Genomic DNA, 8,801 nt, shown 5'->3' on the forward strand with positions numbered 1-8,801 from the left:
AAGCACGTTTCTAGGCCGAGTTTTGCGTCGATTCGCACTTTTTTCTGCACTGTTGCGAGTGCGAAAAGGCTCGTCACTTCTCACAGACCACGCTGCGAGCTGGTCGTAGCCTACAGTTTAACGAAAACGCACTCTCCGTGTGCCGTGGGACGTAATGCTGGAAGCAGAAGGAATCGGCGACGCCGATCCGGAGAGACCTAGTTCAGCCTCGAAAAAGCGTCACCTTCGTCGCCTGATATTCGCTGTAAGCCGTGGTAGAACAAAACCGAAAGTGGCGGGTCCATACTGTAAACGTGCCTTCCGAAGCAGACGACCGAGCTTGGTACTACCCAGTTCAGGACAGAGGGCGCTTTTTAGCATCATTTTCGCAGCGCCCCCTGGGCAATGCAAGAGCCCCAGAGCCTAGGAAGAGCCGCCAGTGATTGAGAATTATGTTTGGGAAGGGTGCAACAGAACTAAGTCGTAAAGAAAGGGAGGGGGAGTCAGAATCCATCAGGGAGCCAAATGGAAAAGAGTAAATTCAACATGTCAAGAGCATTCTTTGGTTATCAGGTACATTGAGTGGGAAAGAAACTAGGCTGGATGTTACGTATTTGTAAACCGGAAATAATTGCACAGAGAATAATAAAGAGTTAGTGGAATGCATAAGCGCTGATATTAAGGGTTTTGGGAATGGTGTTGGAATTATCCTATTAGGTGACATGAATGCCAACGTACAGGATTTAGATGGCTATACCGACAACAACGGGAAGTCAATGCTAGGCCTTTGTAAGCAACATAACCTCGTTATCGTGAATACAGGGCCTAAGTGTGAAGGGCAGATCACGTGGGAAGTGGGAAACCGGCAATCAACCATTGATTACTGTCTGATGACAGAAGGAATTCATGATAAGTTGAGAGAAATGGTCATTGATGAGTAAGGGCATAGCAGCATAGGGAGTTACCATAAACGCATCATTTTGAAAATGGGATATGTAGTTGGGAAAGAGAGCAAGGAGTGCAACATGGCCAGTGCAAATTTGAACGCTGAACAAATAACAAATATAGTCACTAGAGTCGAGGAAGAACTTGGCAAATGGCCAAATAAAGAGTGGGAATATAGTGAGCTTCTAAGTGTAATAACGACAGTAACACGGAAAGAGAAACAACATATTCGTTGGAAAGGAAAAATGAAACCGAAAAGCTGGTGGGACAGGGAGATACGAGAAGCGATCGCCGAACGACAGAAAGCATCTCGAGAGCACAGGCAGGCAAAGAAGGCGCAGTTGCCGCAGGATGAAGTAACCAGTAAATGGGAAATATACCCGGGAAAAAAAGTATATGGTTCCAATACTGGTGCAAGCAAAGATAAAAAGTGAAAGCGAACGTTGGTTGTCAGAAATACTTGAGAAAAAGAAGGCCGCATATATTTTGTAACCACAAAATTATAAGGCAGGAAGTCAACAACAATACAACATATCCTAAACGAAGATGGAAACAGACTAGAAGGAGAAGCGGCAATAAATTACATCCGAAAAATAACAGCTGAATCTTTCGAAGGCAATGACGAGGTTGTACTTGAAGAAAAAAAGAGCATGAAAGAGACCCAGGTGGAAAAGGAGCTGGTGCTGACAAATTTCAACTGGAAGGAAGCCGAAGAGAAAATTCCTAACCGCACAGCCACAGGGCTAGACGATCGAGGTTCCCGTTAGACTAATTAATGAACTAGGACCAAAAAGTAAGGAAGCTCTGGTGAAATCAGCGGAAAAAACTTTAAAAGGTAGACGAATACCAGACAGTTGGCGACAAAGTAGAATGAATTTAATTCATAAAGGTAAGGGGGAGAAAGAGAGAATTCGCTCGTATAGACCGTTGACCATTACATCGGTAATATACAAGCTAGCAATGCAGGCAATCAAATTAAAGCTACAAACATGAGCAGAGAATAATATCATTTTGGGAGAACTTCAGAATGGCTTCAGAATAGGTAGGCGTTTAGATGATAACTTATTTGTTCTAACTCAGTGTATTGAAATATCAAAAGTAGAAAGCAGACCGTTATATCTGGCCGTTTCAGACATTACAGGAGCCGATGACAACGTAGACCGCAACATATTGTGCGATATTCTGGAAGGGGAAGGCTTAGATGGCGATTGTCTACAGCTTTTGAGGGAGATTTACCTAGAAAATACCGTTTGCATTGAATGGGATGGGATGAGGAGTGAGGAGAAAGTTCATATCAGCAAGGGCAGAGGCAGGGGTGCCCTTCATCCCCACTGCTGTTTATGACGTACATGGTGAGGATAGAGAGGGCGCTAGAAGGAAGTAATATCGGGTTTATATCTCTCATGCAAACAGGCGGGTACAGTAGTAGAGCAGCAGCTTCCAGGTTTATTTTATGCGGACGACATTGTGTTGCTAGCTAACAAGCAAAGTGATTTGCAACGTCTGGCTAATATATATGGACAGGAAGGCAACAATTTAGGTTTGAAATATAGTGTTAGAAAATCAAGTGTTATGGTATTCAATGCAAACAGTGAACAGACAGTGGCGATACAGGGCCAGGAACACAACAAGAGAATTGCAGCCATAATGAAGCACAGGGCGCTATGGGGATACAATAGGTACGAGGTGCTCCGAGGTATGTGGAAATGTGTAATGGTTCTAGGAGTTACTTTTCTAAATGCGGTTGTTTGCTTTAAATCAGGTGTGCAATCAGGACTCGATGGGAACCAAAGGTCAGTGGGATGCCTCGCACTGGGCGCTCACGGGAAGACTACAAATGAAGCGTTGCAGGGTGATATGGGCTGGACTAGTTTTGAAGTGAGGTGAGTTCGCAGTAAAATTGAGTATGAAGAACGACTGAGGAATATGGAGGAAAATAAATGGGCTGGGAAAGTGTTGAGGTATCTGTACAGGAAAAACATCGATTCACAGTGGAGGAAAAGAACTAGGAAGCTTACCAGCAAGTATGCGGCCTGTAGGGTGGGCAACACAGCAACAAAGAACGTCAAGCGGAAAGTCAGAGACGCTGAAATAATCTTATGTGTGGCGGCAATGGAAAAGAAACTTGCCATGAGTAACTACTTAAGAAGAAAGAACGAAATCAGGAAAGAAAGAATTTATGATAACTCAAAGGTATATTACTTGGGTTCAGCGAGAGCAGTGGAAAAGTAAACATGTCCGCAATAAGGATTAGTAAGAGGCGATTGGAGGATTGGTGGAAGGAAAGTAGGTAAACGACAAAAAACGGAGACGTACAAAAGCACATGCAATTCGCAATAGGGGATCAGAAACAATCCGCCCCGTTCCAAAGGGGACGCTCATAACATTCATCCATCCATCCATGCCTATGACAACGAAGACGGCAACATTTTGTGGGATATTCTGGAAGAGGAAGGCTTAGGTGACGATTGTCTACAGCTTTTGAGGGAGATTTACCTAGAAAATACCGTTTGCGTTGAATGGGAAGGGATGAGAAGTGAGGAGAAAGTTCATAGCAGCAAGGGACAGAGGCAGGGGTGCCCTTTATCCCCACTGCTGTTTATGACGTACATGGTGAGGATGGAGAGGGCGCTACAAGGAAGTAATATCGGGTTTAATCTCTCATACAAACAGGCGGGTACAGTAGTAGAGCAGCAACTTCCAGGTTTATTTTATGCGGACAACATTGGGTTGCTAGCTAACAAGCAAAGTGATTTGCAACGTCTGGCTAATATCTATGGACAGGAAGGCAACAATTTAGGTCTCAAATTTAGTATTAGAAAGTCAGGTGTTAGGGAGGCTGAAATAATCTCATGAGTGGCGGCAATGGAAAAGAAACCTGCCATGAGTAACTATACTTAAGAGGAAAAAACGAAATCAGGAAAGAAACAATTTATGATAAGTCAAAGGGAAGCTCATTACTTTTCGAAGTGAGATCGGGATGCCTTAGAACACGCACCTATAAAGCGAAATATAAAAGGGAAGAAGAAGCATGTGCTTGCTGCGGTAAAGCTAGGGAAACTATGGAGCACGTTTTATTAGAATGTGAAGACATCTGCGCAGCGGTCGATTTAGGCAACACTGGCCTCCTTGAATCCCTTGGGTTCAGCGAGAGCAGTGGAAAAGTGAACATGTCCGCAGTCCGCAGTAGAGGCGTTTGGAGGATTGGTGGAAGAAAAGTAGGGAAACGACAAAAAACGGAGACGTACAAAAGCACAGTTCACAATAGGTGTCAGAAAATTTCGTTGTGGGAGTTCATAGTGCTTTTTTTTAAATTTTTTTCTTCTTCAACCTAGGTAGGACATCAGGCAGTATAATAGCAAGAGCTTGGTGGTGCAACCCACAGCCCCGTTCCAAAGGAGACGCTCATAACATCCATCCATCCATCCATCCAGCCATCCATGGTGGCGCCCATTAAGAAACGGTGTATACAAGACACCTGCAGAACATCACCAAACGTTTAGGTAAGTAGAGGTGGCGCCAACGCCCGTATGTTCGCGGTGAAAGCGCGCTCCTTCGATTCATGCCGTAACCACAGTGGTCGTGGTGGCGCTGCGGTCAGTATTGCGATGTCTCTCCCAGCCCCTCCGGCTCTTCCGCCCGCCATCTGTGCGCGAGCACGTGTGGTTGTCGTCATCTTGGTTCCACGTTGCGCGCATGTAATTTTCGAGGTGTTTTCTTTGTGGTGAAAGATTGCTCGTTAGCATGTAGGCTTGAGTTCCGTACCCTGTTCCAGCCAAATGGATCCTCGCGTAAAGAAAGCGAAGCAAGCGCTGCTTTGAGCCTCACTGCACGCCCGGTTACGTATCGTCAAGGAAGACGGGAAGCGTGTCACCTTGTTTTCTGTGCCAAAGGAACCCGAACGTTTTGAAACGTGGCGGTGGGCTGTCCCCCGGGCTGACAAATTTCTCGACGGGAAATCGGCCCTCTGTGAGCTTCACTTCCAGGAACAAAACATTGTGCGGCACTTCACGCACTTGGTCATGCAACGGCGAAACAGTCAAGATTCCCCGTTGTTGCTTACTCCAGGGTAGCGAATCGTACTGCTGCCGAGAAGTAGCGACGCCTGCCCATTGAAGCAAGACCGACGTTACTTATTGGGTAGCGTGGCAGTGTCGGCGGGCTGCAGGCATCCGGTAGACCATGGCGACCAAGCAAGGGCGAGACGATTTCTAGTGCGAAACTTGAACGGTTTATTCAAAGGTAGATGAAAGAAAATGAGAAGTGCATGAAGTGTTGAAAAGTACATTTCGGAGCCCCTTAAATAGGCTTTCTACAATCGTGGGCGGGATCTTGCTTCCATCGACGTCACGTGAGCGGCTCGGAAAGCGCTGCTGCAGAGAGGAGCTTGCTGCAGAGAGGAGCTGCTGCAGAGAGGAGGTCGTCACGCCTCCTGGAATTGTAGACGCTTGTCCGTCTCTTCTGCGCGTTGTGGGCCCGTGGAAGTTCTCCTCTAGGTCCAATTCGAGGAAAGGGCCTTTCTAAACTCGCACACCCACACACACATACACACACAAAAGAGGCCTGTACGCTGCGGGGCTTCCGGCAGACAGGCAGACACTCGAAACGGTCGTGGCGAATTAGGAAGTCACGCTTAATTTCGACGAGGCCTGGCGGAAGAAGCCGGGTGAGAGAAAGTTCTTTGTGCACGAGGTGAGGGACGCCAACTCTAACAGCATCTCCGGCGGGGGAGGAACATCCCGACGTGTAGGGGCCAGCAGCCGCTGTACGAGGGATCGGCGTTTCGGTAGCAGAATTCCCCTTAGAGGTGACGAACCCTTAGTTCGTTGCAGGTAGATTCCTGGGAGTGGTCATCAGTCCTCGTGGCGCTCGAGTGACTTTTCTCCCTGGTCCTGTCCGGTGAAATTCGTCTTGCAAGCAGGTCTCGCAACTTTTCGTCTCCTGCGTGGGTAAGCAATCACCCCAGAACAGTGCCGGACCCACAACCACAAAGCAGCGAGCACAATGCCACCCTCCCCCAAGGCACACCTGGTGTTAGATACGGCACCTTTTTCTGAGCCCCCTTCGACCACATCGAATCGCACCACAGCTAATTGAGAAGCGCAGAAGCACGGATGCCACATTCCAGAGGCGCGCACGGGCAAACAAGTTGAAGGCCGCCACTTCGTACGCCGCCGGTTGGGCTATTCAATGCTTGACTCTTCCAGAAAGCGAGGGGATAGCCCGGCACTGTTCCAGGTAACGTGAGTCCCGAAGAAAGACGGCTTTGATGTACCGGGAAGGCCTGGCAGCGTCGCCCCGGCCGCCTTTGAAGAGGGCCCTCGGACAATTGGGGCCCAAGCGTCGTCCCCGTTCTCTCGCTGTGACGACGCATTGCAAGTCAGCAAGGCAAGACCGCAGGGAGCCGTCGGGTGTGACACCATCGCACGGGCGCCTTCCATTGGCTGAAAATGGCGTCATCTGAGCGGGCTCTCCCATTGGCCGAACATGACGCGTCTTCCAGACATCGAAGGGCTTAAAAGAGAGACCGGGAGCAGCAAGAAGAGGATTCTAGAGGATTCCAGAGCATCCCTTGATTCATCTCTCTCGAACTTCTTGCGACGGGCCGCAGCGTCCGAGTTGCTGCCGGCCCGTAGTGACTGTACGACTGTTAATTGACTCTCACTGTACATAATGTAAAATAAACCTCCCAGCTTTTATCATCCCGACGTCCTCCTCAACTCCTACAACTGGCGCCAGCGGTGGGATTTCCTCCAACTCCTACAACTGGCGTTCACGGTGGGATCTCCTCCAACTACTACACCGGCTTTAAACAAAAAAAAAAAAAAGGCTACACCTTTTCCATTCCCTACGCGCGTCCTTGCCCCCTAAACACAAAAAACAGCCATTTCTTGAAAGCGTTAACACGTGGTTATTAAAATCAGCTAACAATCGGCTTCACTTCGGAAAACGGATGAAATCGGAAAAACGTATGAACGAACGTAAAAATGGCACGGAAACCCGGATGAGCATGAGGCTTTCGTTACTTAGGGGCAACGACTCAAACCGTCGGCATTTCCGTTAAGCTTACCCTTCTTGTAGCGAATATCGAAGCTGTACTGTTGAAGAGCCAAGCTCCAGCGCAAAAGACGACCGTTTTTCGTAGACATGGACTGCAGCCATCTGAGGGGACAGTGGTCAGTCTCTATGGCGAACCTTGAAACAGCGATATAGCAAGCTAGCTTCTGCACCGCCCATACTACGCAGGCGCATTCTTTTTCTGATGCACTGTATGCTTCCTCACGATCTCGTGGTCGTTCTCGTCATCCCTCTTTTGACAGAGCACCACCCCCATACCCCTGTCACTGGCATCACACTGAAGAATGGATGGCTTAGCGTAGTCGGGCGCGTTCAACACTGGTTGACTCGTTAATGCTTTCTTCAGCATACTAAAAGCCTTTCCTTTTGCGTCATCCCACTTTACTGTTTGTGGTTCTGTTTTTCTGAGAGCATCCGTTAAAGGACTCGCAATCTCGGAATACCGCGGGATATATCTTTGGTAATAACCTGCCAAGCCCATGAATGATCTGATGTCCCGCTTGGTGCGTGGTTGCGGGAAGTTGTCTATTGCGGTCAGTTTAACCTCGGAAGGCCTACGATGGCCTTGCCCTATTAAATGACCTAGATAAGCTACCTCCGCTCGCCCTAATTGGCATTTGGGAGCCTTAACCGTTAAGTTGGCCTCTCGTAGACGACACAGCACGGTTCGCAGGTGTTGCAATTATATGGTTCGCCCAGGATGAAGAAAAGATTGCTGTGTCATCGAGATACGGAAGTGCAGTCCTCCATTCCTCGTAGCACCTGGTCCATAAGGCTAGAGAAGCCATATGGCACATTCTTCAATCCAAAGCACAGGACTTTCAGACGAAAGGTTCCCATCGGGGAAATAAACGCCGCAAGCCTGCTTGCCCTCTCGGTCAACGGAACCTGCCAATACCCTCTGACTAAATCGAGCGTAGAGATAAAATTAGCACGGCTCACTTTCTCAAGCCTTTCCTCGATATGCGGTATTGTTTAAGTCTGGTCCTTCGTGATTAAATTGAGCCTGCGGTAGTCGATACATGGTCGCGGCTCCTTTCCTGGGACCTCAACCAAGTTAAGAGGCAAGGTATAATCGCTCTCTCCTGGCTCGATTACACCTAGCTCTAACATCTTGTTTATTTCAGCGGTCATGACTTCACGTTGACGAGGCGAAACGCGATAAGCTTTCGAACGAACTGGGTCCGACGTGGTTAACTCGATATCGAGAACGATCGCAGTGGTCCTGCCCGGTGTGTCTGAAAATACGTCTTTAAATTCAAACACGAGTTCCCTCATGCAGTTCGGCCCTTTGATTGGGGTTCAACTCCGCCTGTTCTGTTAACTTGTCAATGGTCTCGTGAATGTCTTTTGCCTCCGTCACTGCTGTTAACTCTGGAAAGTCGACACGCATTTCCTCAGGTTGGTTATTCAACGAGGGTTTCAGGATCATTACCTTTTCCCCAACTTCAAAGCGTCGCGTGCGAGCCGTCCTGTCATAGTAATGCTCAGCATTGATTTGTGCCTTACGCATTTCCTGCTCAGCGATCATTGTGGTAGGGCTTACGTTCAATAACTTTCTGCATTCTGCCTCGCGAGACATTTCAGGCTCCGCTGCTTTCCTGACCTTTTCCTTAGCTGGTGCACTTTCCGCATCATCCCCTATAGGGCTGTCCTGTTCAGTTCTGGTTGACGAATACTCCGTTAAACCTGTCTCCTTCACCACTGGCCATTCGTACGCTGCCTTGGCCGCGAGCTCCCTTGCCTTGGAACGAGTTAGGGCTTGCACTGTTCCCTCACTGAACCCGATTCCCTTGCGT

The sequence above is a fragment of the Dermacentor andersoni genome, chromosome 6 (assembly GCF_023375885.2).
Source record: "Dermacentor andersoni chromosome 6, qqDerAnde1_hic_scaffold, whole genome shotgun sequence".
NCBI classification, from domain to species: Eukaryota; Metazoa; Arthropoda; class Arachnida; order Ixodida; family Ixodidae; genus Dermacentor; species Dermacentor andersoni.